At 43.4% G+C, this 27188-nt stretch overlaps 1 long non-coding RNA gene and 1 pseudogene across 1 annotated transcript in view; both read right to left on the bottom strand.

Annotated features, from left to right (window-relative positions):
- Positions 1-2093: 2093 nt before the first annotated feature.
- Positions 2094-2860, bottom strand: LOC109395448 (transcription initiation factor TFIID subunit 11 pseudogene; annotated as a pseudogene).
- A 9196-nt stretch (positions 2861-12056) lies between these two features.
- LOC109395449 (uncharacterized) overlaps positions 12057-27188 on the bottom strand; it is a 21019-nt gene continuing 5887 nt past the window's right edge. Inside the window, exons 2-3 of the long non-coding RNA XR_002126667.1 lie at positions 16582-16640; positions 12057-12111 (exon numbers count right to left, since the gene is read on the bottom strand). This is a non-coding gene — a long non-coding RNA (uncharacterized LOC109395449). The remainder of the gene's footprint in view (positions 12112-16581; positions 16641-27188) is intronic.

Here is a 27188-nt window from a genome sequence, read left to right as displayed (position 1 = left end):
TCCAGACTGTGACTTGTCTTCCTGGTTTAGACACACGTGTTACACAGACATCTGCCCAGGGGCTCTGGTTTTGTGTTTGCTTTTGTCTTTAAGCTTAACGTCACCTAGCAGATTCCTCTTTATTATAGTCTAAAAGCTTTATAGTTTTTCTTTTCATAGTTAGGTCTTTAAATCCTTTGGAATTGATTTTTTTGTACGCAACTGAACTCTTTAATAGGGGGTCCAATGGCCCCAGGGCCGTTGGTTGAAAAGTCCTTTGCTCCACTCGTCATTTCAGATCTGTCCTTTAACAAGTCTCTATAAATGTGGGGTCTGTTTGTTCCTTGTGATCTGCTTCACTCGTCTATCGGTCTCTCTCTGAGCCAGTGCCACACTGGCTTAAGTATCAAAGCCTTATAATAAGTTTTGATAGCTAACAAAAGCAAATCTTTTCATGTTTTTCTTCATCTTCAAGAACGTATTGGGTATTTGCATTTAAGCACACATTTTTAGAATCCATTGATTAATATTTACAAAAGCAACATTTCTGTATTATTGCATTGGATGTGTTTTATAAACAGTATAGGGCTAAATTTTATTTTTAAAATCCAGCCTGACAATATTTTTCTTTTATCTGGAGAATTTACTTTAGCTCCATTTAACACAATTAATCATTAAATATATTATTTTATTTTGTGATTTCCATTTGTCCTGCTTTGTTTTGCTCTTCTTCCTCTTTTTTTCTTGCTTTATTTTTGAATGATAGTGTTTTTCAACATTCAATTATTTCTTAATTCCAGCTTTGAAATGATTTTTTTCTGTTTCTATTCTTTTACATGCACCCTTATTTTATCCAATTCTAAATTAATCAGTATCTTTACCCTGATTTTGGACAATATGAGTAATTCAGAACAGTTTAAACCCATTCATCTCCTTCTTGACTTACATATTGTCATGTATTTTAATTTTTAAACTGCATCATTGTTGTAATTTACATAGTTATTTAGTCATTATTCATGTGCATTAAGCGACAGATTTATCTCTTCCTTTGTTCTTCATGTCTTCCTGTGTTATGGGCCATTTATCTTGAATTCCTTTTCCTCTGTGTGAAGTACATCCCACTTAGAGTCTGAGGAAAGACCACTTGTGATGGTCGAGTTAATTAGGATCCACCACCAGATATGGGAACTGAATATGGGAACTGAATTCTAGATGATGCACCATTTCTTACTCCCCCCAAGGCTGGAATAACAGTTTGCATTTTTCCAGAATCCAAGGGAGTGTGGCCCTGGGGTAGCAGCTGAGTAAGACAGCAGCTCAGATTGCTTCTTCTTTTTTTTTTTTTGAGTTAGAAAACAGCTTAATGATCAGCCTCCAAAGTCCATTGGAGAATCTTAGATGTTTACAAGGACAAACTGTCCCACTACTCCTGCTTCACCATGTCCTTCATGTTAGAGCATCACAAGTCAAAAGTTTCTGGTTGTTTCGTCTACTTAAAACTGGATGTAAGAAACACCCTAAGTCATGGCAACTTCAGGCTTCAGCGTGAAACCAAGTTCTCTTGGTGAAGTTTTCTCTCTGAAAGCAGATCCCTGTCCAGAAGATGCTGAAGGCATGGACCTTTCTTCTTCCAACGAGCCGAGGGACAGTTAAATGCCTCAAAATGCCCAAAGAGGCCCCAGTAGTTAGTCAGGGCAAGTGTGAAAATAGGCTGCATGCCTTCTTCTAGGTGTGATGAAGGCCGGAGTTCTGATAAAGACATGAAAACCATCATGGAATCCTTGGAGGACAGAGAGACTAGAGCACCAGTTCAGAAAGTCTTGTGCAACCCCACATCTGGAAGCGGCACTTCCTTCAGCATCAGGCCTTTTCAGGGTTTGGTGTAGACCAGGGGTCGGCAAACTGCGGCTCGCGAGCCACAGGCGGCTCTTTGGGGACGTACATGTGGCTCTGAAGTAAAACCGAAAATGAAAATAAAACTATCAGAGTTTCATTTATAAAAATTTTTAAAGGATACTATTCACATAATGGTGGTTTCATTTGTTTTATAGGTCTCGCAAAACTTCGAGGGACAGGATGGGCTCTGCCGTCTCAAAAGTTTGCCGACCCCTGGTCTAGAAGAAGGTGACGTTTTTGTGCTTTGAGTTGGGTACTTGCCCCTTCGTCTTGAACCTCCAAACAGCCTGCCTCCTATGTCAGGGTTGTAGTGGTGACATTTCTCCCTGCTTCCCACACACATTCAGTGCTTCTCCTAATACGTCCCTGATGAAAACCTTGGAAATACCAGACATAGCAATAACCACCTTCTGAGATGCAAAGGTGCCAGACGGGCTGGCCCAGCCTCCTAACGGCTGCCTGAGGGAAAGCCGACTGGGGGTACATTTCATGATGGCTCAGGGGCTCCGCAGAAAAAGCAGCAGCCAGGATCTGCATTTTTTGAATCTCTTTCTGCCTCTTCTCTTTCTTTTTTCCCTTGGCATTGATTTTCAGGTTTTGGCTGCAGGAGTAAGCAACGATGAGTCTTCCCTTTCAACTGCTGTTCAACCCGACATGTCCTGACGCCTGAGCTTGCTCCTCAACCGCAGCTTCTTTGCAGGTGTCATCTCTGTCACTGGCCGTTTCCTCCTGGATTCCGTCTGTGGCAGGAGCCCCGAGACCCCTGGGAGCCGGGGCCATCGGCTCGGACTCCCCTGGTTCTCCACCGCTTTCCGTGGGCGACTCGGAGGCCTTATCCATCGCCTGAAGAAGGGAGAGGAAGGAGATGGCGGTGCTGTCCTTCTCGGGAGCTCAGATTTGCTTCTTGATGGAGCGCTCGCCAAGTCGTTGGGAGAACAACACGTGTGTGTATTTCTGCTGCTCTGAGATGGATCCGTTGCTGACTACTGAGCCTGCTTCTCCACTGGCTCCACTCAAGAATGTTCTAGAGGTGAGATGAGAGTGTACAAATTCACTGATCCTAATGATGTGAGTTCCTGAGTTATGCTTTTGTTTTGCAGAATGGTATGCATTCTTTAACTTCTATTTTTAGGATAGAAAAAAAATGTTTACCATAGTTTTGGTCACTCTTATTAAAGAGAAAAAGGGTAAAATGCCCTAGGTTCTGAGTTACGCCTGAAAAAAGAAATTGAGGTGCAATTTATTTCATCAAAAAGAATCGGGAAATCTTCCCAGTACGGTGTAGAATCAGGAGGCGAAACAGCAAAAGCAAAGCAGCAGTTGGAGGCCAGTTGTCAGCAAGCACCATGAGGTAAGCTGCACAGCGCTTTGAATCAGGTCAGGGTAAACAATAGGGGGCTATTCAAGGTTTGCCTCAAGAAGGTCATGAACAAAGTGAGTATTTGTGATGATGTTTGTCTCACCAAGAGCCAAACCCCAGACGTTGTAAGGCTACAAAGCTATCTCACTGTCTCCCCGTATCACCTAACCCAGCCATTCTCTGTGACATTTTAAATCGTTCTGTTCAGAGCAAACCTAATGGAATAGAGTATTCAAATACACAGTGCATTTGTGGACCATGATAAGCCGAATATCTGAATGGATTCGAAAGGCATTGAGAAAAAAACATTGTTATACTCATGATTTGCATTCAGGGGATGTTTTTGTAGAGTATTAGAACTGGGAGGGCCCAAAGAAATAGTAGTGGGCAGCCATGCAACACTTGTGACCTACTTATACTAAAAATTATGCATCGTTTATGTGTTTATTATACTTACATCATATTAAAACTATTTGGTGTTTATCTGAAATTCAAATTTAACGGAGCATGTGGTATTTTTATTTGCTCAACCTGGCAACTCTAGCAGAGAGCTTTCTTGCAGGCATCAGCAAACTCACTCTGTAGAAAAACTTACTGTGTAGGTTACTATCAAAAAGCCTATTCACCTATTATTTTAGAATGTTTAAATGTATTCAGAAATGAAACTATTGCAAGTTGTTTTTTTAAAGCCAATTTTGTATTCAAAACTTGGAAATACGGCAAACAGAGGAAAGCAAAGAGAGTCCTCTCAACATTACTTTGGAATATGGTTTAGCAAGTCTACCCGAGGATTACTTAAATATTTAGGGCAATGTACTTGTTTGTCTTGCTATCTATTAATGATTAAAGGGCCAGGGTCTATGAAGTTATATGTTACCTTGAGATATTTGTCCGGAAGAGATGCAAATAGTTTCTATCTGGTAGAAAGGAGAACCGAAAGGTTATTGCTTTGTAGGACATTAATTAGTTTTGTATAACCTAGATCTCTTATTCTAGCACGTTCTTTTTTTCAAATACCTATCAATACCCACTTCTTCAACTGCTGTTTGAGCCACTTTTGCCATCCTGCTGGGTCTCTTATTAGGAGTAAAAGACATCTTGGACATGTGTTCATTCTGTTTGTGTACGATTCATATTTTTAACTTTTAGAGAAGTAGCTTTGATGCCTTTGTGTAAGAAAGGGCAGTCATGAGGCTTGCCGATGTGCCTTGTGACTTTTCCAGCATGAGCCAAGCGACATGGAGAAGAAAGCCAGGTTTATGGAGCTGAAATTCAGTTTGTCTCTCTGCGTGAAGTAGCCGAGAACTAAGGACACATAACCGAGTGAGCATATCTGACCATCAAAGTCAACAGCAATGATTTAAATCTTCTATTTTCCCATATTTGACAGATTTCTACAATGACCATATGTTATATTTATGGTAAAAATACCTAATTTTTAATAACTTAATACGGGAAGAAAGCCTTCTAGGAACTATTTTCAAGGCTCAGAGTTTCAAGCCACGAAGCACCAGTAATTAAGAGGGAACAATAAAGGCTTATCTTTAAAACTGTAGGGGAAACCAGAGTGATAATAATGTGCGATTAATCACAGCTGAACATCTGGGGACTTCAGTATGGGATTCATAATAACCAACGGCGATGAGCTTTCCGGCAGCAACTTTTAACCCTTGGAGGAAATCACGAGTTTACCGTTTGTTTTGTGGCCAAAGCCATTCTTTCTAGTTTTGTCTACGGCCTAAACTGGGAGAGAGAAATAATTGGAAATGCTACGATGAAAATAGGAGAGTGATTCCTCGTGTTACTATGGTGACAAGAATAAATTGAATCCATTGCTCTGAAAAATTGCCCGCGAGTGTAGTTGAGCATTCCACAGTGGGTGTATTTGTTAAGAATTTTAATCTGTCAGCTTCCATCAAAATGGCACAGCACTCACAGAAATATTTTATGTCCGTACTTAGAGCTGGTTTGGATTATTTTAAAAGAAAGCAGTGGAGAATAAACAGTCATCACGACAGTGGAAATTTAAGTAATTTTCTAAAAGTAGCTTGTTGGGTCCAAACCTAAAAGCACACTATAGTTTTGTTTCCACCATCACGGAAAATGTCATTGTCAGCACCTGCTGAGCTCTGGGTGATTTTTCAGGTCATTAATAATCATTGGTACGAAACAGGACTGCAAAGGTCTGGTCTAGAAGCCAGAGGAAGTGGAGTCCTAATTGCATTCTGTGTAAGACAGTCATATGGGATTAAAAGAGAGTCAGTAAACTCCAGTGCCTCAGTTTCCCCATTAAATTGTTGGTTATGGGCATTTTATTAATGATATGATATACGCAGATTGCATTGTGTTGTTTTATGCATGTCTACTTCACAGCAACTCTTAACATGTTAGTATTATTATCTGACTTTGTACGTATTATCTCCTATGGTTTAACCAAGAAACCATTTTGTGTGGGTGTGCCTATTAACATCCTTTAGCATCAGTCATCTTCAGAGCACACTCAGGAAGTGCTGGACTAGAGACAAAGGCAGGGTCAGGTCATAAAGGACCGCGTGTGTTTTGCTATGTGATTGTGATTCTAGGCGGGCACCGCGGAACTGTCATGATTTGACCAGCGTTTTGGAAAAAGCTCTTTGGAGATGCATGGAGGATTGCTTGGGGTGGGAGAGACACGGAGGCTTGGAGTCTCTTTAAGAGGCTGTCTTGTCTTCCAAGGGAGAGATGAGGTGGGATTTGGATAGGAGTGTCAGAGAGGAGAGGCAAATCCTAGGAATGTTTAAGCGATTGAATCAATGGGGTTTAGTCATAGGTTATTTTCACTTTGCTGTGTAATCTAGCTCAGCACTGATGCCATTTCCAAAATGGTTTCCTTCTCTCCCTCCCTCCCTCACTCCTTTCTTCTTTCCTGCTCTCCCTCCTTCCTCCACCCCTCACTCTCTTTCTTTTCTCATCCCATTAGTCATGAGCCCCTGAAATGGTGTATTTAACCACCTTGGCTGCCAGAATAGCTTTTAAATATGCGCTTTCTTCCAGGATCCAGTTGGCTTGTCCTGTGTGTTCCTCTTGTGTTCTCTGATGAAAAATGAGCAAGAACTAGGCAGCTTGCTCTGATCCCTTCACACCTGTTGCTTTGGAATTTAATCTTCCGATGACTTTTCCAAGGTGTCGGGATTGCTTTCAAGTCTATGAGACAAGTAAGCAGGAAATGAAGGTGCAAACATATTCGCATGTACTGAACTCAGAATTTACTTGTTCCTGTGCTCTTTAGTTTTGGTCACTATTTGAAGGCTATTCTTTCTTGCCCAGGAGGAGGTGGTGTTGCATCGACTCTGCGGGGAGGTGGCTTTACGTAGCTTCTGGACACTGTGTCTCTGCCTTCCTCATTTTGTATTACCTTATTGGCAACACCTCCATCTAGGTGATGTAAATAAGTGAAATAAAATCTGATGCTCTTTTTCTACTTTCCCCAGGAAAGGGAGAATCAATCAGTAACTGAAATACGTTTTTGTGGTACTCTGAGATTTCATTTACTTGCGGTCTGCTGCGTGGGAATTCTCGCCGATGACTGCAGGCAGTTCTAGCGGAGAAACAACGGAAGCGTCTCCAGAAAGGCAGCTTTTCCCTTCTAAGTGTTACGGATACTCCGTCTTCACCATTAGAATTTTTAAATGAACCAGAGAAGAAGCGTGTTGTCCAACATGCCCGCAGAATCAATTTGGGGTTTTTAATTGGGGGAGCTTTCTCAGATCTGGAAAACGTATTGAAAGTTAAGGGTGAAGTAAAACTCGTCCACATATTTGACGTATTAACCTTTTGGAGAACACCACTGAAGACTTGCTTTTCATGTTTTTCTATGCTGAGGAGGGAGACATCTTGACAAAGGGGCCAAACCCTCTGCTGCCTGCATGCTGCGGAGCTGGTGATGGGCTCGATTTGTCTGCACGTTGACGAGGCCTTTTCAGGGAGCAAGGAAACCTGACTGTGTCGGGCCTTGCTGCCTATTAGAAGAGAGCCTAGAGGGAGTCTGGGGTGCTGTGCTGCAGAGTGTGACACTGGTTTGCTTTCTCCAGGCGAAGCAGGAGGATGCTAAGCTGTTTCTTGGACTGGATGGGCCTTGAAAAAGCCCAGCGAGCTGCTGAAGGGCTCAACGGAGACCTAGCTTGGAGAGGCCGCGCGTGACCAGCTAAAGGCTATGTGCTGAGCAGAGAGCTTTTAGCCGTTGACGAGCACAGAACAGGAGCGGTCAGCAGGCTCCTCAGCTCCCCTGGACCACATGACTCTGGGGTTGAGCGGGGAGGAGGCAGTTTTGGGAACACACACCGCCAGGATGCTGAGAACTGTCACTGAAGGGGGGACAGCCAACCATGTGCATGATTCACAGGTTTCGTCGGTAAGCTAACATACCCTGGACACTATCTGGAGCCCTAAAATTCTAGTCCTTGATGACCAGTATTATGGATGGAATTGTCACAGGTCCCCTTATGATCCTTACTGGCCAGTAGGAAAGGCTGGGCCTGACTGCAGCATCTCAGTTCATGAGAATCTGATACTCGGAGCTGAGTCACAAGGTTTGGTTCTGGGGGCCGAATCTCTGTGGGGTGCTTCTACATCTGAACCCCCACACAGGGGCCCTCTAGGAGTTCCCAAGAAGTTCTTTGCCACAAATATAATAGACAAAAGGTTAGTGTTCAGAGTACATAAAAACTCCTACGAATCAGTAGTAAAAAGACAATAGAAAATATGCCATATATATGTGTGTGTATGTGTGTATATATATATATATATGTATATATATATATATACACACACATACACACACACACACAATCGAATATTACTCAGCCATAAAAAAGAATGAAATATTACCATTTGCAACAGCATGGATGGAAGGTATTATTCTGAGTGAAATAAATTCGACAGGGAAAGACAAATATCATATGATTTCACTTACAAGTGGAACCTGAAAAACAAAATAAATGAACAAACAAAACAGAAACAAACTAAAAAATACAGAGAACAAAATGATGTTTGCCAGATGGGAGGATGGTTGGGGGAATGGGTGAAAAAGATGAAGGGATTAAGAAGTACAAATTGGTAGTTACAAAATAGTCATGGGGATGTAAAGTACAGCATAGGGAATATAGTCAATAATATTGTAATAACTATGTATGGTGTCAGATGGGGATCACTTCCTGAGTTATATAGATGTCTAGCCACTATTCTATGTACCTGAAACTAAAATAATATTGAACGTCAAATGTAATTGAAAATTTTTTAAAAAGTAAAATAAAGTGTACTAATATGAAAAAAAAAGACAATAGAAAGTCAATGGAAAAAAAATCAGTCACTAAGAAACACCCAAGAAAAATGGGCAAAAGACATGAAAAAGCATTTTGCAGAAGAGAAAACATTAATGGCCAATAAAGTTATGAAAAATGTTCACTGTCATTAGCAAGCTGGGAAATGTAACATTTAAAACCACTATGGGAGTAAGTTAGGCTCAAGTTAGGCTCAAGTTAGGCAAAAGAATCTAACCCAACTCAAGACAACGTTGTACTAGTCCAGGAAAAACGAGGGCACAAAGTATTGACAGTGATCAGAGAGACGGAGGGAGAGAGGTTTTGTCCAGATACTTTCCTGAGATGGGATTGTGAGTGCATATGATGGATTGAATATGGATGGTGAAGGAGAGATTAAGGTTGCCCTGAGGCAGCGATTCTCAACCTTCCCAATGCCGCGACCCCTTAATACAGTTCCTCATGTTGTGGTGACCCCCAACCATAAAATGATTTTCATTGCTACTCTATAACTGTCATTTTGCTACTGTGATGAATCGTAATGTAAATATCTTTTTGTTTTCCGATGGTCTTAGGCGACCCCTGTGAAAGGGTCGTTCGACCCCCAAAGGGGTCGCGACCCACAGGTTGAGAACCGCTGCCCTGAGGAATCCAGCTTAGTTGACCAGATGGATGTTTACACCGGTAACTAAGGCTGGAAATGAAGAAGGAGAATTTCCAACATGGCTCAAGTTCATTTGCTTTCTGGATCCATACAGTCGGTGTCACAGAGCAAGTGTAGGCCAGGTCAACACTGAACCCTCAGGCTCTGGGATCTGGCAGAGAGGCAGAGTTTATACGTCCTGCAGATTTCTCTGGCTTTTTTATGCTTCTCTGTGCAGTCTCGGTTTTCACCTCAGGGTGTGAAATCTAGTGGGGCACACTGACTAGAAATATAAACATGTCTCTTTCCTGTCAAAATGCTTAATTACAGCGATACATTATGACACAATTGGCCAGCCCGGTCTGTCAGAAAGGCTGAGGAACAAAAACGATTGTTTTAGTGTGGAGTTTCCAAGCTAATTTGTCAGAGAATTTTGGGAAGTCACAATGGGTAAAGTTTGTCAGAGGCAGCAATTAAAACTTGCCTCTGGATATGTCTCAGATGGGAGAATATTTAAAATCAGCATAAATACTGGACCATTATCCTCCCGGTATTGGAAGGAATCGTCACAAAAGACATCATAAAATTGTCTTTGTGTTCCCTACTGCAAAGAAGTAATAACGGAAAATTCAGAAGAAAAGTACATGAATGACATAAAATATCAAAATATGAAGACTCTGGTATTCTGGAAACATCATGAGAGAGGTCAGTTTGTTAGCATGACCATATGTAATTTAAGGTTTTTGTTTTTTTTATAACCACCGTTCTGTGATTTATAAATTTACTTCTGTAAAGTTCTCCTATAGATTATCTAAATTCTACCACATCAACTTAGCCATCTTTATTAAGTTATATGTTCTTATTTTAGCTTTGTCATCTAGGGCCAATGTTAAAAACAGCGACATGAACATTTCTGCACCTTTTGTAAGATTTTTGATGATACTTTTTTCTTTTGTTTTGTTTCTTCAAAGAAGGATTTACATAATCCCTTCTTTTAAGGATTTAGCACCAGCAAAAAGGAAATTGTTTCATTTCCTGAACTGTAAACTGATTGTGTTTTCTTTTTTGTTTTAGCAGTCAAGAAAAAAAATGACAGTAAGTGTAACAATCAATCACAGTAGATATTCTATTACCTGTAACAGCATTGCCTTGAATGGGTTCCATGAAAGAGAGCCCTACAAGGTACTCTGCGCTTAAATGCAATTGGGAAATACTGGATATCGTAGTTCATAATACATACTGATATACTAAAGGCTCAGAGAAGCCTGTAGAAAAGAAACCTATACTACTTTAACCCAATTCCCACCCCACCCCACCCCAGTTTATTTGAGGAGAGAAGCCCTCCCCCCCCATATAACATCTATTAACATGTCTTTGAATTGACATTCCATAAAATGCACATTGAAAAAGTTGGGATAAAATATACCTAACATAAAACTTGCCATTTTAACCATTTTTAAAGTACAGAGTTCGGCGACATTAAGTACATTATCACTGTTATGAAACCACCACCATCCATCCATCTCCAGAACCTTTTTTCATCTCCCCAAACTTTCCCTTACACAATAACGATCTACTACTCGCTCCCCCCGACCCCAAGCCATCATCATTTGACTTCCATGGAGAACAAGTTTTGGGACACACACATCCAACTGACAGATTTGAGTGGGCCCCTTTTAATGTGGTTTTGATTTAAAATTTTTACTTTATCTTTTTATGGTTTTGCTAGCTACCTCAAACCCCCTAACTCCTCTTAAAGATGAATAGCTTATACATTATAAGCAAATATTTTATAATTGGAGATTCACAATGCACATGAGCATAGTAAAGACGCTGAGGAAAGAGGCTTCATAAGACATTTGAAATGCAACCCCTTATAAACACTTGAATAACTTAACAGTAAATTATATAATCTCATGATTCCAAGGAAACTTCCCAAATTCTGTGGTTCAGCCAAACTAAAACATTTGCAGTTAAACATGAACATGTTCTATTGTGACTCTTGAGTTTGCATACACTGTTCCCTATGCTTGGAGACTCATTCCCTCATACAAGAAGAGTTTTCACTTCTTTTTTCATGTTTGTGTGAAACCCTGTTTAAACCTCTCTTACACTGTATTTTTACATTGCTATAATATTTGTCCATATTGCTCTGTCCCCCACGAGACTCTGAGGCCATGAAGAGCAGAGAAAGTTCAATATAGCTCTTTTGTACCTAGCAGATGATAGATGCCTAATTTAGGATTGTTAAATAAAATAATCTAGTCCAACCATCCCCCCAGTGCTGGAATAGTTTCTAGGACATTCTTGCCTAGGTGTTTCATCTATGGGTAAATATTTCTAGATATCAGAAAGCTCTGCCACATGAGACAACAGATTAATCTATGGACGATCGTGTGTGTACAAAAAGTCCTTTCTATAAAGACTAATCTGTCTTGAAATACAAACCAACACTAGTAGAACACAAATACATAATAGCTGATTTTTTTTTTTTTTACTGTTTTTCCCACTGTTGTATTTCTAGCGCCTGAAACAATCCTTGGCACAGAATACACACTCAATGGTCACTGAATAAATGGTGTCATACCTTATATTTAAACCTGAAATGAGCTGACCTGTTATAACTGTGATTTAGCACTCTTGTTTTAGCAAATGTATAAAACAAGGAAAAGGAATTTCGTAATTAGAAATGAGGGAACAAAAGTTTCATGAGTTGTAACTGATAAAATTTTATACCTAGAAAATCCAAGACAATTAACTGATACACAATCAAAATTAGAGTTTCATAAACTTGCTTGTTACGCAATAAATGTCTGAAAAAATTAATAGTGTTCTATATTCAAAAAAAGCCAATTAGTAAAGATAATAAAAAATTCTACTTACGATAGAAGCAAAATACGAAATAACTGGAAATAATCTTCATAAATAGGTAGAACCTAGATGAAGAAAATGACAATGGTAGTGAATAACTTTAAATATTTGCAAAAAAATTAAATTGTCTCTCTACCTATATGCTATACCAAAACAAATTTCATGTTTATTATTAAAGAAGTAAGTGTAAATGATGAAACTATTAAAGACCCAGAAGAAAACACGTGTAAATATTTATCAGATCTAGATGAGAGGAAGACTGTTCTAAACATTCATGCTTTCCCTCTAAGGTTTTGATTACTGTACATTAAAATGAAAAACTTGTATCAAAAAGTACCATAAGCAATAATATTAAAGATAAATGAAGAACTAGGGAAACCATTTTCCAATATAAGTGACACAGGAATTAAGTCGTGATTATATAATAAACTCTTGTAAGCTGGTAATAAGTAAACACTCGAACAGGAAGATATATAAAAACTTGAGTAAATTCCACATGGAAGAACTAGGGCGGCCAATAATCTTATGAAAACACCTCCAACCTCATTAGTAATAAAAAAAAAATCAAGTTAAAATAACAAGATACCATTTTTTCCCAAGAAAATTGACAAATTAAGAAAAGTAACATCCAGGGCCAGCCGAGTGGCGCGATGGTTAAGAACTGGCTTGGGACGCCAGAGGGCCCCGGTTCGGTTCCCACATGAGGGCCAGTGACACTGCCCTCTACAGCTAAGATGCTGAACAACAGCTCAACCTGGAGCTGGGTTGCCATGAGTTGATGGCAACGGCGTAGGCTGCAGCCCCTGTGGCAGTGGGTTGCCATGGGCTACCGTGTGTAGCCAGCAGCCAGCGTGAGCGGCCAGCAGCCGCAGTGAGCGGCCGTACAGAAGCCGGCGACTGATCTGCCTCACCCGGGAAGAGCGCAATGATGGTGCCAACTTGGGCCAGTGAAGCAATGTCCTCCACAACTAGACTGAAGAATAAAAGGACAGCAACTTGTCTGTTCCCCTTCCCCCAATTCCCCCAGCACTGTTCCCATCCCCCCAATTCCCCAGTAAAAATCTTTAAAAAAAAAAAAAAAAAAGAAAAGAAAAGTAACATCCAGGCCTGATAAAGAGGTAGTGACATGGGACCATCCTCCACGGTGACAGGTGTGTAACCTGCCGTAACTGTTCAGTAAGGCAGTGGGTGACAGGTGTTTCAAATCTTAAAAACGTTTAATCCTTTGACCCAGTATCTTTATTCATAGTAATTTGTCTTAAGGACCTTGTCTGTGATGCTCAAAGATACTCACCCTAGAATTATTTATACTAATGAAAAACTAAAAACAATAATAGAATATGGGCACTTTCATAAGAAGTATTTTGCACCCATTTAATATACTTTAAAAGAACATTCAAGGATGTGAAAAATATTCATTATATATTGTTTAAGTGAATAAATCAGGGTATATATCTAGGCATACCATAGGACCCCAATTTTGCAGTACATACACATATAATATACATACCTGTGTGTGCATAGGGAGGTAGAAAGACAGATTGGAAGGAGATACTAATGGTTATCTCTGGGTGATAGGATAATGGACAATGACTGGATAATTTTTTAAATTATCAAAATTAACTGTATTTCCAAATTCCCTCTAATAAACACACATTGCTTTCACAGTTATAAACAGATATATTAAAAGGAAACACACAGCTGTTCCTTAAATGAAATAAAAAAGTGACTTCTGAACTTGCCAATCTTTTTTTCCCTGGCAGACAACTGTGTGGGACAGTTATTATTTATAATCACTACAATGACCTTGTCAAGTGAACATATTAATATCACACATATTTTATATTATATTGTATTCATATTGTATCAAATAGATGATTAATATGGATGAGGACCTTGCACCTTGGAGAGATACAGTGACCTGCCAAGCAGTGGTCAGTGGCAGAGCCAGGATTCGAACCCAAGTCTCCGTGCATGTGCCCTTTCTACCGCCATAAACTAACGTCTGCTGGCTGCCACCTCATTGCAAAAGTCTGACACCAGTACCGGCCCCTGGGCGCCAAAGGATCCAGGCTGTCAGTTTCTATGAGAGAGAGGATGTGGGGGCTGCAGGGGTTCCCTAAACCCCGCTTTCTCCAGTTCAAAGAGGTTGACACTTAAGGATCGGCTGGAAGCATATGGATAATCTATTTCCTTTTCTCTATAAATCCTCTTGGGTCCCATTCCTTTTATTGATCATTAGCGGGTAGTGGATGGGAGTGGGGGCAGGCTAAATTTGTACCCTATTATTTTCTTCCCTAAGGAATCAGCTACTTTCACAGACCCTTTCTTGATTACATATGAAGCTGGTATTTGATTGTGAGCATCTTTAAAAAAAAATGTTCTTGTTGATGGTCATTTAATTTGTTCAATATTTGTCTGCACCTCAGACTGTGGGAGTCTGCCATCTAGTGGCTGAATGCTGATATTACTTTCCTCTTGGAATTCAATGTTTGGTAGAGAATTTCAAGGTTTCTCTTCTTTAGAAACTGAGAAAATTATCACTCCGAGTTGTACAAATAAGCAAACCTTGACAAGTTTGAACATGAATTCTATTGTATATGGACAGACCAGTTCCCTGATGTTACTGAGTCTCTAATGATTAAACTGCGCTTTTCTAAAAGTATTTAAATACTTGTGAGATTGAGAGGTAATGAGTGTCTTACAGGTTTCAGCTATGGACAGACCCAGTTACGCTCTAAATTCCTTCTGGTTCAAATACGATGATATTTCTCAGGACATGCAGGTCTAGGGGTAAAAACGGGGTCTCATTAATAGTAAAAAAAAAAAAAAAAAAAAGGGAAAGTGTTTGTCTACTTGCCTCTCACGCATTACCATGGGACCTTCCGTTTGTCCTTGACCCCTCTGCATCCCCAACTAGGACCGAATGTTCTAAGGCGGCTGTCTTTCCTGCGCTCTGATCACAGGTCCTTCTGTGGCACAGTGGGTTCCAGAGCCAGACCACCTGGATTTGACCTCGGGCAAGTCATGAAATTCTCTGTGCCTCAGTTTCCACATTTGTCATAGAGTTGTTGTGGTAATCACATGAGCTATGTGTAGCACAGCGCCTGACACACCTCAGTGCCACGTATGGGCTTGGCCATTAGGACTCTGCCCCGATGCAGTGTGCTAGGCTGTAGAGCCCTCGGCGGCCAGGAGGGCCCATCAAGATGGACCATCGCATGGTGCCACCTGCTAGATCTCACGGGGCTGTCTGCAGTCACACGGTGCCCATGCATGGCCAGATGGTGAGAGCCTCTGAGGTGGATGCTTGGTACTCTATTCTCTGACCAAAACTTGTGTGCCACATTCTGTCCCATCGGACCCCAACGGTGCTGTAGCATGCTCCCGTTGTCTTACTATTGTCATCGTGATGTTATAGCTTCCTCTCCCCAGGAGTCGGAGATTGCTGCCAATGTCTGCACACAGGGCACTCAGAGCGGGTGCAGCGCAGCGCTCGAGAACGCCGTCCCCCTGTGGAGGTAGGCTGCTTGGGCTCAAACTGCTATTTACCAGCTGTGTACCTGTAGGCAACGTATCCTGAGCCTTGGTTCCCTCATCTGTCAGATGGGGATAAAGATTGGTTCTTTCCTTATAGGGAAATACAGGGGTTTAAATGCTGCATCCCCCAAATTCATGTCTACCTTTTGGAACCTCAGGATGTGACTTTATTTGGAAATCGATGCTTGCAGATGGAATTAGTTAAGGATCTTGAGATGAAATCCTGCTGGATTTCAGGTGGACTCTCAATCCAATGCCTTGTGCCCCTATTAGGAGAGGGACACAGAGATGCAAAGAGGCCACATGGAGACCAGTGTGAACACGGAGGTGGAGACTGAGTGATGCCACCAAAGTCCCGAGATGTGGGGGCGGGGGCTCAGGAACTACAAGAGGCAAGCGAGGGCTGTTCCCTAGAGGCTTCAGGGGGAGCGTGGCCCTGCCAGCATCTCCATTCCAGACTCCTGGCCTCCTGAGCTGTGAGACAACACATTCCTGTTGTTTTAAGCCATCAAATTTGTGGTAATTAGCTACTTGGCAGCCATGGGAAACTGATACTGGAGGTTCCCAGGGCTGGACAAGTCACTACTCCGTTTCTATGATTTGATGTTTTTAGCTTCCACACATAAATGAGATCACACAGTATTTGTCTTTCTTTATCTGACTTATTTCACTTAGCGTGATGCCCTCAAGGTCTATCCATGTTGTTGGAAATTGCAGGATTTTCTTCTTTTTTAATGGCTGAATAGTATTGTATTTCAGAGAGAGAGAGAGAGAGAGAGAGAGAGAGAGAGAGAGAGAGAGAGAGAGAGCGCGCAAGCGAGAGGGGTTGGAAACCCCCCCGTTACCTTTTCTATGACCTCATTTTAAAATATGACCTGAGAGTTGACGAAAGACTGCGACATGAAAAAGGAACACCTGTATTGATTGATACAAAAATAATGCCTGAAGAAACAGAGATAAGACAGGGAACCAAAGACAAGTAAAATGACACATACCGATCACAATCAGCAATACCTTCAGTTGTATCTTCAGAGAGATTTGAGAAGATATTTATCTGTGTAGAAAATGTCACAAAAAAGGAACAATTAGAGAATGGAATAGCTTCTGGGAATTAAAACTATAACCGTCCTATCTGAAATTCAGTAGAAAGAAGGGGCCGGCTCATCTCTTTCCCCTTCCAATCCATTCTCTGTCCTCTTCTGCCCTGATGTGTACCTGGGAGACTGACGTCTATGAATGGCATTAACTGGATTTTGTTGCATCTGACTTCTGGTTGGGGTTGGCCAATGAAAGGTGTGGTGGGTGACTGGTGGGTGGCCATCTTCATTTTTCCCCAGGCTTCGTATATGCAAATTGGCCTGCTCACGAATTGGTGTGTAACCTGCAAACCAATACTCAAGCACCTTCACCCTCATCTGTGGCCAGGCACTGAGTGACGAGGAGTTTTAGTTGCCTAACATACGTATTTCTCGCTGAGGTTAAGCTCTCACACTGTAAAACAAGGGACCTTTTCATGGTCTAGTTAGTGCCATGCTTCGGCGTTTTTGCGCTGTTCCTTGGTGATTCTGCGGTTTACGGCGGCCCCCAAGCCTGGTGCTGAAACACCCAGGAAAGCTGATGTGCTTACAGAGGAAATCAGGTGTTAGATGAGCTTTGTTCGTGAGTTATAATGCTGTTGGCCTTGAGTTCAATGTGAACAAATCAACAATATGTATTAAATGTGATTATATTTAAATAGAAACACATCAAGCAAGGTTATGCATTAATATGTTGACAAAAATGTGACCAGAGGCTCGCAGGCCCCGAACCCTGCGTTTCCCTGGGGAGCATGGCTCAAAATCCACTAATCCAGTGTTCGTGGTGACTTTAGAACAGAACTCCTGTGAATAATGAGAAGCCGCTGTACAGGTCCCCCCCCTTTGCTGAGCTGTGGTTTTGGCTACGGCTACTTTTCTCCCCTGTGGCCTCAGCTCCTGTCACACAGCCCCTCATTCATGGCTACCGCCCTCAGGTTCCAATAACCTCACTTCCTCCTCTTGAAGCAGGGCCCGGTTGGGACCCCATGGTAGAGGCCTCGCCATGCCCCTCACCTCACCTTTTCTTGACCTATAGCTTAGCAATAGATTATCCCCCGAGGCTTCAGCTTGGAATGTCCCACCCAGTTCCCTGCTTCAGAAAATTATCCTGAAACTTATGATTAATACCTTTACGCTTATGGATCACAATCTCTATGGTCTAGCATTCTTCCCAGGCTACTGCCATCATTGTTCCCGGGTTGCTGATGCCACGGGAGCTGCCAGAGAGAAGGCTTCACGCAGAACCCCCCGAACCGCCACGTAGCCTCTGGAGGAACGCCCGGATTTTCCCTTAAATACCCTAAACTGGACTGAGGATGTGAAGGCAGTTTTTGGAGGTGTTAACCTGCTGCCTTCTCAGACCACCGATGTTCAGATAATAAATGCTTATTCTATGACCCAATTCCTGTGTCAGTCTTGGCTGAGCGGCACAGGCAGCACAAGCCCCGAGTCCTGAGCCCCGGACTGGGCTGGCCTCCAGTTTCATTCCCACCCTTTCCGGTTTAGGGACGCCAGTGCTGTGCACTGTGCCTGGCGTGTGGGAGCTTTGCTGTCCTTTGGTGCATTTTTAGCACTGACCATACCTCTGGAAACAGTTCCCCGTTTAACTTTTCTTTCGTCACCCTTTGAGTGGGCCATTGTTTCCTGCCAGGATCCTGATGATTTGGATGAACAGAAAATACACTGAAGGAATTCTCTCATAATGTGGAACAAAAAGGTCACGACAACCCTCTTGTTGTAACTCTTTATCTATACTGAGGACCCTAACAAACAAACAAAAAAAAGGGTTCAAACTGCAGTGAGACGCAGTGGTACTTTGGGTGACTGCAGGCTCTTTCTGAAGCTCAGGGAGATGCCTGGGGCTCCGCCCATTCCCCCTTTCATTGCATCTGCTGGTGGGGGGCAGGTGGGGGCACTCTGGGTTCCAGCTGCAGAAAGGGGAAAGCCATTACTGGCTCACACCCCGCATGCTGTAATGGATCAATAGGCCTGAAACACTAGGGTCTGTGGTAAAAGGGAGGGAGCAGAAGATGCTTTAATGGAACCAGGTCAGCCACGTTCAAAAGGAAGCAAGTCAAGTGTTCAGAAGTAGAGACCTGATGGCTTCAGAAAGAGCCGGGCCCTGCCCCCCCCTCTCCCCCACAGGCCACTGCCCACATCTCGAGACCATTAGAACTGCTCAAACCAACAGGGTCTCAGGCCGGGAAGGTGAACTGCGTTTTATACCAGGGTGAATTGAGTTGGGTGCTTTGAAGTAATAATTTCAGACATATGGGAATGAATGCAACCCCTTGGGGGTCACCGGGAAAGGTGAACTTTTGCTGGGAGAACTGCCAGTGCAACTACTTATGGGCTAGAAATGTCATCGGCACCTTTCTGCAAACCTGCCTGGGACGGCCAGTTTCTATATAAACGGGACACGCCACAGAGGCTTTCAGAACCCAGATGAAAGGCAAGGGGAATTTGAAGAAAAGCACTCCCAGAAACCATAAGGGCTTTGCAAACTGAAATACCTTTTTTTCTTCCCAGTCCACATCTTCATTCTTTAAACTTCAGATAAAAAGAATAGTTTTATGTTGTTTTTTTTTAATCAATCAGGTTGGTCTTGTACTTATTTCTAGCCTCTTATTTCACTTGAATTGAAGAAATATCTTTGGATGTTTTCACAGGGAAACATAAATTTTTTTTTTCAAAAGAAAGCCTTTTTCATTTATCAGGATTGTTACGGCTTACCAATTCAAGGATACAGGTAAAGGGGGAAATCTGTAAATAATATGTTTCAAATCTTGATTTAATGATGCAGAATTATATTATTTTTTCCAGTGTCCCTAAACTTATCTCTACAGTGGATACTGTTATTTCCAGACCTCCAAACCAGGCAGTGCTAAGGGAAATAGAGGCCTGTCTGGGAAAAGTGTACTGTGTTGCCTTCACTCACACTCACAACATTTCAACAGCAGACATGTGGGTTCAGCCTGGAGTCAGTACAGACGCTGCAGTTAAAGGCTCAGCCCCACAAGACTGCCCCACTTCGGACACCAACAGCAAGAAGTACTTCCCAGTTTACCCACAGCTTTGTCCAACTTGGCAATAAATCAATGGTTCCCAGGGCTGGTGGAGTGGCTCAGTTGGTTAAGAGCTCGCTCAAGAGTGTGAGCTCTGGGCCGGCCGAGTGACGCGTTGGTTAAGAGCTGGCTTGGGACACTGGCTCTGAGCAGCAGGGCCCTGATTTGGATCCCACATCAGGGCCAGTGACACTGCCCTCTACAGCTAAGATGCTGAACAACAGCTCGACCTGGAGCTGGGCTGCTGTGAGTCGCCAGTGACCTGCCAACAAGTGGCAGGATGGCTCAGCTAAAAAAAAAAACCAAAAAAAAAAAATCAGTGGTTCCCTATGACCCCCTCCTCGGATTCGAACGTCTGCTAGGACAGCTCACAGAAGCCAGCGAACACTGACTCACGTTTCCTGGTTGATTAATAAAGGCTATGATAAAGGGTGCAGGTAAACAGCTAGAGGAAGAGATAAATAGGGGGGAGGTAGGAAGGGTCCTGAGCCTAGGAGCTTCTCTTCCAGAGAGGAGCCGTGTTCACCAAGCCGGAAGCTCTCGGAACCCCATACTTTCGGGATTTTTATGGAGCCTTCGTCATGCAGGCATGATCAATCATTAATTCAGTCTCCAGCCCTTTCCTCTTCTCGGAAGACGGTGGGCGGGACTACAGCTCCAAGCCTCTAATCATGGCTGGTCTTTCTGGTGACCAGCGCCCACCATGAAGCTTTCCAGGACCCCAAAAAGAGTCACCTCGTTAAAACAGAAGCCACTCCTATGACCCAGGGAATTCCAAGGGATTAGGGAGCTCTATGCCAGGAACCGGGGGCAGACACCAATCTATATTTTTTCCATTATCTCACAAAGCCTCGATGTAAAAGTGTGGAAAGAGTCAGCAGTAACACCTACACTTTATCAGATCTCCAAAGGCACCACTATTTCGGGGCTTAGCATTGGACCCTCTTGTCTTTTCCCTAAGATTTACCGTCAGATATCACTTCTGTCCAGATGATTATGTATTATGTCCGTGATTTTGTACATAGGTCTAATCATATCAGTATGATTACATATGTGATGATTCTATATACATGAACCCCAGATTTACATCTCTGCCCCCATGTTCCTGATTTGTATAACCAACCACCTACTTGACATCTTACAAGTGTCTCGAACAGCATGTCTCAACTGGAGAGCCTGATTTCTAACCTCCGTCCTCCCAACTTCCTCCTCCTCCATCTTTAATCATTCCAGCCTAAAACCCTGGCATGACCCTCCATCTACAGTATAACAGAATTTAGGTTAATGCTCCCTTTAATATTACTTCGAAGATGATGTCTTCTTTTCCTCATATAAAATACACTTTAAATCTCATCCTCATGCATAAAGCTTTGTGTTTCTGATGATGTCTTTTGAATAAAAAATATCTAGAAGAAGAATCGGGCTCTCTCTGATTTGCTGGGCCCAGGGCAAAAGTATAAATGTGCCTAAATATTTAAAAGTTACAAATCAAGTAAACATATACTTAAGATGTTCTAGTCTTCTCTTATACTCTGACAAATATCCCTTCGTAATGACCTGAAATGGGAGGTTCCAATTCAGAAGGTTTAGATTGCGGGCCGGCCGAGTGGCGCGATGGTTAAGAGCTGGCTTGGGACGCCAGAGGGCCCCGGTTCGGATCCCACATATGAGGGCCAGTGACACTGCCCTCTACAGCTAAGATGCTGAACAACAGCTCAACCTGGAGCTGGGCTGCCGTGAGTCGCCAGCGACGGCGTTGGCTGCAGTCCCTGTGGCAGTGGGTTGCCATGGGCTACCGTGTGTAGCCAGCAGCCAGCGTGAGCGGCCAGCAGCCGCAGTGAGCGGCCGTCCAGAAGCCGGCGACTGATCTGCCTCGCCCGGGAAGAGCGCAATGATGGTGCCAACTTGGGCCAGTGAAGCAACGTCCTTCACAACTAGATTGAAGAACAAAAGGACAGCAACTTGTCTGTTCCCCTTCCCCCAATTCCCCAGCACTGTTCCCATCCCCCCAATTCCCAATAAAAATCTTTTTAAAAAAAGAAAGTTTAGATTGCTTCGTGTTCTGTGGACCATCCAGCGTGAGGCAAGCAGGCCCCCCAGGCGCTGGCCTGGGGCCTGAACCCCTTCTTCCTCAGCCCTAGATTTGTCTCCTGTCGTGAGGCGGCTTGTATGCCTGGGTGTTGACATCCCAGACTGCACACTCAGCTCCGGTACCATCCACACTTTGCTTCCCAGCAAGCACTCCCCGCTGGCTACCCTTTGGGTGTCCTGGAAACTGGCTTAAGGCCATTTTGGGCAGGGCATTCCAGAGTTCCAGGTACCTGGCATGTGATCTGGGAGATGGGGGACTTGGGCATGTTCCCTAATCTCCCTGGACTCCTGTGCAAGTGGGGGAGCCACACTGGCAGAGGGTGAGAAGACGGGGCCCTCTACAGTACGGGCACCTCTTCTCTAGCACCAAGGTCCGTAGGATGGCAAGTGCTGGCGCTAAGCATATGGTCATTTTCCAAGCTGTTTCCTAATTGGCTGGACCAATTTATATGCTTATTTGGTGACGAACACTGGCGTTCCCACAGGCCTGGTAGCTGTGTGACTGTGCAAGGTGACCAAGCTGTTTCCTTATCCATTAAATAAATGCCTTTTAGCTTTAACTGTCTATGGTTCTTGGAAGTCGAGCTTTATATACCAAGCCTTCATGGTCTGCATTTCTTAAACCTTCCTTGCTCTTTGCAATGTTCGTATCCAAACACACATGTGTCTCCCTGATATACCCCAAGGCTCATCAGCACACACTCCGCCAGGCCAGCCGACGGGATCCTGAACTCTGCAAGCTTTCTGCTAGCTTTACTGGCACAGAAAAGGTTAAGGAAAACAGAGGCACCTCACTTGCCACACAGGCAACTTGGATTCCACCTTTTAAGTTTCCCCGCTCCTCTAGCCATTTATAAGAAAATATACAGCTGTACACGAGGGAGTCGCCCCCTGTCTGCTTCCAGGAGCACTGAATCTTTGGTGTCTGTGGTTATCTGGGAGGTTTCATGACATTTCACTGCAAAGAGCTGCCCCCCATTTATCCTTTGCCTCACCTATTCTTCTTATGACCTAAAGGACAGTTTGTCTCCAAACCCAGGAACACTTGTAAGTAAGTCACTTGCTCTAAGAATAGAATTCTAGTTTCCTCAAGGTGGCACTGTAATTTTACTTCTGTTCACACAAACACTTCATCCCACCTGGAAATTCACACATTGAGACAGGAAACACATGATCAGTGAATGGTTTTGTGTTTAAGGTATTGCTTTTTAAAAATCTCTTCCTAACGGACCCGGATGGACATTCTATAGATAAACCAAAGCTAAAATTAATCGAGTGATCAGAAAAGAACCTAAACATTTGCTTAGAATAATTAAAATTTTTGAAAATTGTGATATCTTTTATTTCCATCAGCCTCTATTATCAAGATTGGTTATAGTTACTTAGTAAAAATTCAATTTTGGTGATATTTAGAATGTGGATAATAAGATAGGACTATTATCATATTTGATCAAACCACTAAGTTCTGAGTTTCATATGAGGAATATCTATTTTTTTTTTAATTGTTAGTTTCAGGTGTACAGAACAATGCAATAGTTACCCTTTTCACCCTCACAAAGTAACAACCCCCCTCCCCCCATCCACTGAGATTTTAATATTGTACTAGTTTTGGATATGTTTTTTCAAAAAATGAAAGCTCTAGGAAAATGTTTGCGTTTATCCTACTTTTCTTGTAAAATATTTGGCATTAATTTCTTTCTAGGAACAGAGAGGTCAAGTGATTTGTATACAATTACCCATGAAAACAAGGTGTTAGAGAATACAGAGTAATTTTTCTGAAAGATCCTTTTGTAAAGTAAATGCATACCCAATGTTAGCTATGACTCCCTTCATTTCTTTTTGTTTGGGGGGGAGGTAGAGCAAAGTTTAAGGGACAAATAAATAAACTTAAGTGTATATAATCTAAAAAAAAAAAAAAAAGAAAAGAACCTAAACAGACCCACTTTGCTATGGTTTCAATTCTCTTGTCTATTACGTTCATATCATTTAAGTACAATCTAAATCAAATTGGCGATTTAATCAGTGAGTATTTATTGCATCTAGATTATTCTCAGAGTGACTGAAATTTCAGCTTAACCGAGTGCGCTGCCCAAGGAAAGTGGGTGTCCGTTCCCCCCGGGATCACATCCTACTTGTCTGAAGACATAAGGCATCTTTGGTCAAAGTAGGTTCTGGGTGCCCAGTGTTTTGGAGTCTCCCTGAGTCATGCCGGACAACTTCAATGCAATTTCTCAAAGCAAATCTGAATCTCACATCTACATTATTGAACATCTTGCTGACTAAGCATATTCTACAAGCTATGTTCCCGCCAAGTGCCTGGGGAGACACGCAGCCAGCCAGCCGCCCACCGGTGCCTGTCATGCTAAGTGAGTCGAGCAGGGCAGTTACTCAAACAATATTAAATATTAACACTGACATTTTCCGCGGGCTGGATCTGTCATCTTGAATCCCTTTAGTGTGCGTGAGCTCCAGAAATGTCATCTGTTTGCAAGGCCACATGCTACTAGACTGCAGTTTCCTTTGAAAGTGTTACCAAGCTGGCAGAGAGGAGGGAAGGACCCGCTCCTCTTCAGATGGCTCTGAGGTTGCCACAGGTTGGAGGAAGTCCCCGTGCGAGGGGCAAGGAGGGGCAAGGTTGAGGAATTACCTAAGTGTCTGGGACAGGTCGGGGACACGGCTGGGACGCACAGCTCTGCCTCTCTAAAGTCCACCCTGCAGAGGCTGCAGCAGCCCTGGGAACCAGGACAGCCACACCAGTTGGGCTCTATAGAGACAAAACCACAGGAAAATGGAATCAGTTTTGCTTTGTAGGTAGAGCTGGGAACAGAACATTTGTGAGTAAAGTCTCTCAACCCTGTGTGTCCAGAAAAACTTTGAATCTGCTGCCTTTTCCGAAAGAGCCGTAGTTTAACTGTCATGCTCAATTTGGCTTTCAAGAAGACAATATCTTGTCTCTTCTGAATCAGCTGTCCTGGGGCCCCCGGGAAGGTGACATCAGCTCAGCTGGCTTTGCGAGAGCCCATACATGGCTGTGAGGTGCTGTGTCCTTGGTGGGGAGTGGGTGGGCGGTGTGGGTGGTGTGCGTGTGTTCCGGTTTCTTTTCTATCAGAAATCTGAGTGAAGCAGTATTAGAGTTTTGGGATGTCAATCTCCTTAGTAAGTTGAAGTTCATGCACCCTCATTAGGGCAGTCCTCCCCTGCCTGGGCACTAGTCCAATGACCGAACAGATGGTTGTCAAGACTCTGGAGACCAACAGTTTTATTTGTCCAACACCTAATAGAATAATATTAGAAGTAGCTCTCATTAATTCAGTGCCTACCACATTCCAGATTCTTTTCACTTACTGCTTCATTTTAACCCCCAACAACCCTATAAAGGCAAGTATGGTGTCTCCATCGGCTAGGGGAGGAAAACGAGGCATGGGGAGTTTAAGGAACGGTCTGAAGACACACTAGTAAGTCAATGATGCATCTGAAGTTCAAAGTCAGCTCCCACGTCTATGCCCTTTCTATTGTATCACGCTACCTTCATTTTTAGGTCAAACTTGGGATTTAAAAAGAGGAGGAGAGTTTGCCAGAGAATAATGCGATCACTCTGTGAATAAAGATGTTGGCTGAATTTGCAAACTAGTCAAGTGCCTCAGCTGATTCCAAGTATTCTGGGCAAGGTGGGGTATTGTCCGTGAGCCCCTCGTTACCAGGGAGCTCCTTGCTGTCCCTCTGGTCTGGCTGGGGTCTCAGGCCTGTGGCCCCCCACTGTTGAACTCTTCTTTTCCGTCATCATTGTTGGCCAGAGTTTCCCCAACCAGAGGCAGCACAGTTGATAATTAATCTGGGTCAATCTTTGCTGTGGGGCTGTCCTGGAGGGTGTTTAACAGCATCTCTGGCCTCTACCCACCAGATGCCAGTGGCACCGTCTCCCCCAGCTGTGACAATCACAATGTCTCCAGCCATGGTCAAATGTCCCCTGGGGGCCAACTTGCCCCAGCTGAGAGGAGCTGGGTGAAAAACACCCTCTGCAGGTTTTGTCGGAGGTTCTATCCATCCTTGACTGGCTTCTTCCTTTCCCCATGTTGCTCCCCCCTTTCTTGGGAGCATGTCCCCCATAAGTGGTGTGCAGAATATCCTCATCTCGGGGTCTACTTCTGGGGACCCAATCCAGGATGTACATTTGTTGCAAACAGAAAGAAAGCCCATGAGAGGATGAATAGCTCCAGGCAAGCTACTTAACTTCTCTGGTATCAGTGTAACCATCTGTAAAAGGAAGGTCCCTTTCGGTCCTAATACCTTGTGATCTATAAAGACGGAACCTCGGGGTGGTCTTGCTGTCCCCAGAATTTGCTGCCAGGGAACCAGAAGACGGAACTGAATCACTGCACTAGTCTCTGAAGAGAATGGAGACTAAAATTTGTATGGAGTAGGTTGAGAACCGTATTTCAGGCTCTTCCATGTAAGCTGAACAACTGCATTTAACGTGGGAGGGTCCTGTACCCCCTTTACAGCTAAACAGGAATAGGAAGTGCAGGAACATACTTGTGGGCTGATGTTTGCTGCAAAGAGGAGCACACACACCCTGGAGACCTGTCAGCTGGTTCAGTAACAGGGCACCAGAAAGGACTTCTAGGGTTTGGGCCTGCGTTCAGTGACTTGGGGGTTGGTCCAAGGAAGTGGGGCTTCACTTGGGACCGGCTGTGTCGGGGAGCAGCGGAAACTTGACATTAGATCATTATGTAGATAGCATCTACAAGGGGGCATGGCTGACTCGAGGCTGACGCTGTGCCAGGAAGAGCAGCGGTCCCCCCCATTCACCAGGATGGGGGATGACTGGTGGTTTTGGGGTTTGGACAGTGGTCATGTTTTTGTCTGTGTTCAGACACGACTGTGGAGTGGCCTTGCTCCTGTCTTGTTCCCGTGTCTTCCCACAGTGGTCGGACGGGGTGCTCTGGGCAGTGGCCCGTTTTACAGGAAAACACCGTGCCTACCGCTGAGTGCCGGGCCGGCTCTCTCTTTTCTCTCTTTTTCAAAACCTTTCATGTGGCCCTCACTTTTGAGGAATTAAGATTGACCAGCGATGGTGGAGAAATTTGGGAGGATGCAGTAAAGTGAAAAAAAAAAACAACTTAATTTGGGTGGCATGTTTAAAATGTACATTGTTGTCCAGGATTATGAATCATTATATTAAATTTTGTGGATTGGTGTTAAACATCGCTGAACAACAGGAAAGATTTTGACTTGACAGGGGCAATTGTGTGAGCCCGTTGGGGCCTAGAAAGCCACCAGAGTGATGTTTCCTTTGCTATTGTCCAGCCAAGAAACACACACACACACACACACACACACACACACACACACACACACACACACACACCC

Source organism: Hipposideros armiger, unplaced genomic scaffold (assembly GCF_001890085.2).
Source record: "Hipposideros armiger isolate ML-2016 unplaced genomic scaffold, ASM189008v1 scaffold_470, whole genome shotgun sequence".
Taxonomy (NCBI): domain Eukaryota; kingdom Metazoa; phylum Chordata; class Mammalia; order Chiroptera; family Hipposideridae; genus Hipposideros; species Hipposideros armiger.
The sequence above is the reverse complement of the archived record's forward strand: the minus strand, read 5'-3'. Positions and strand labels throughout refer to the sequence as shown.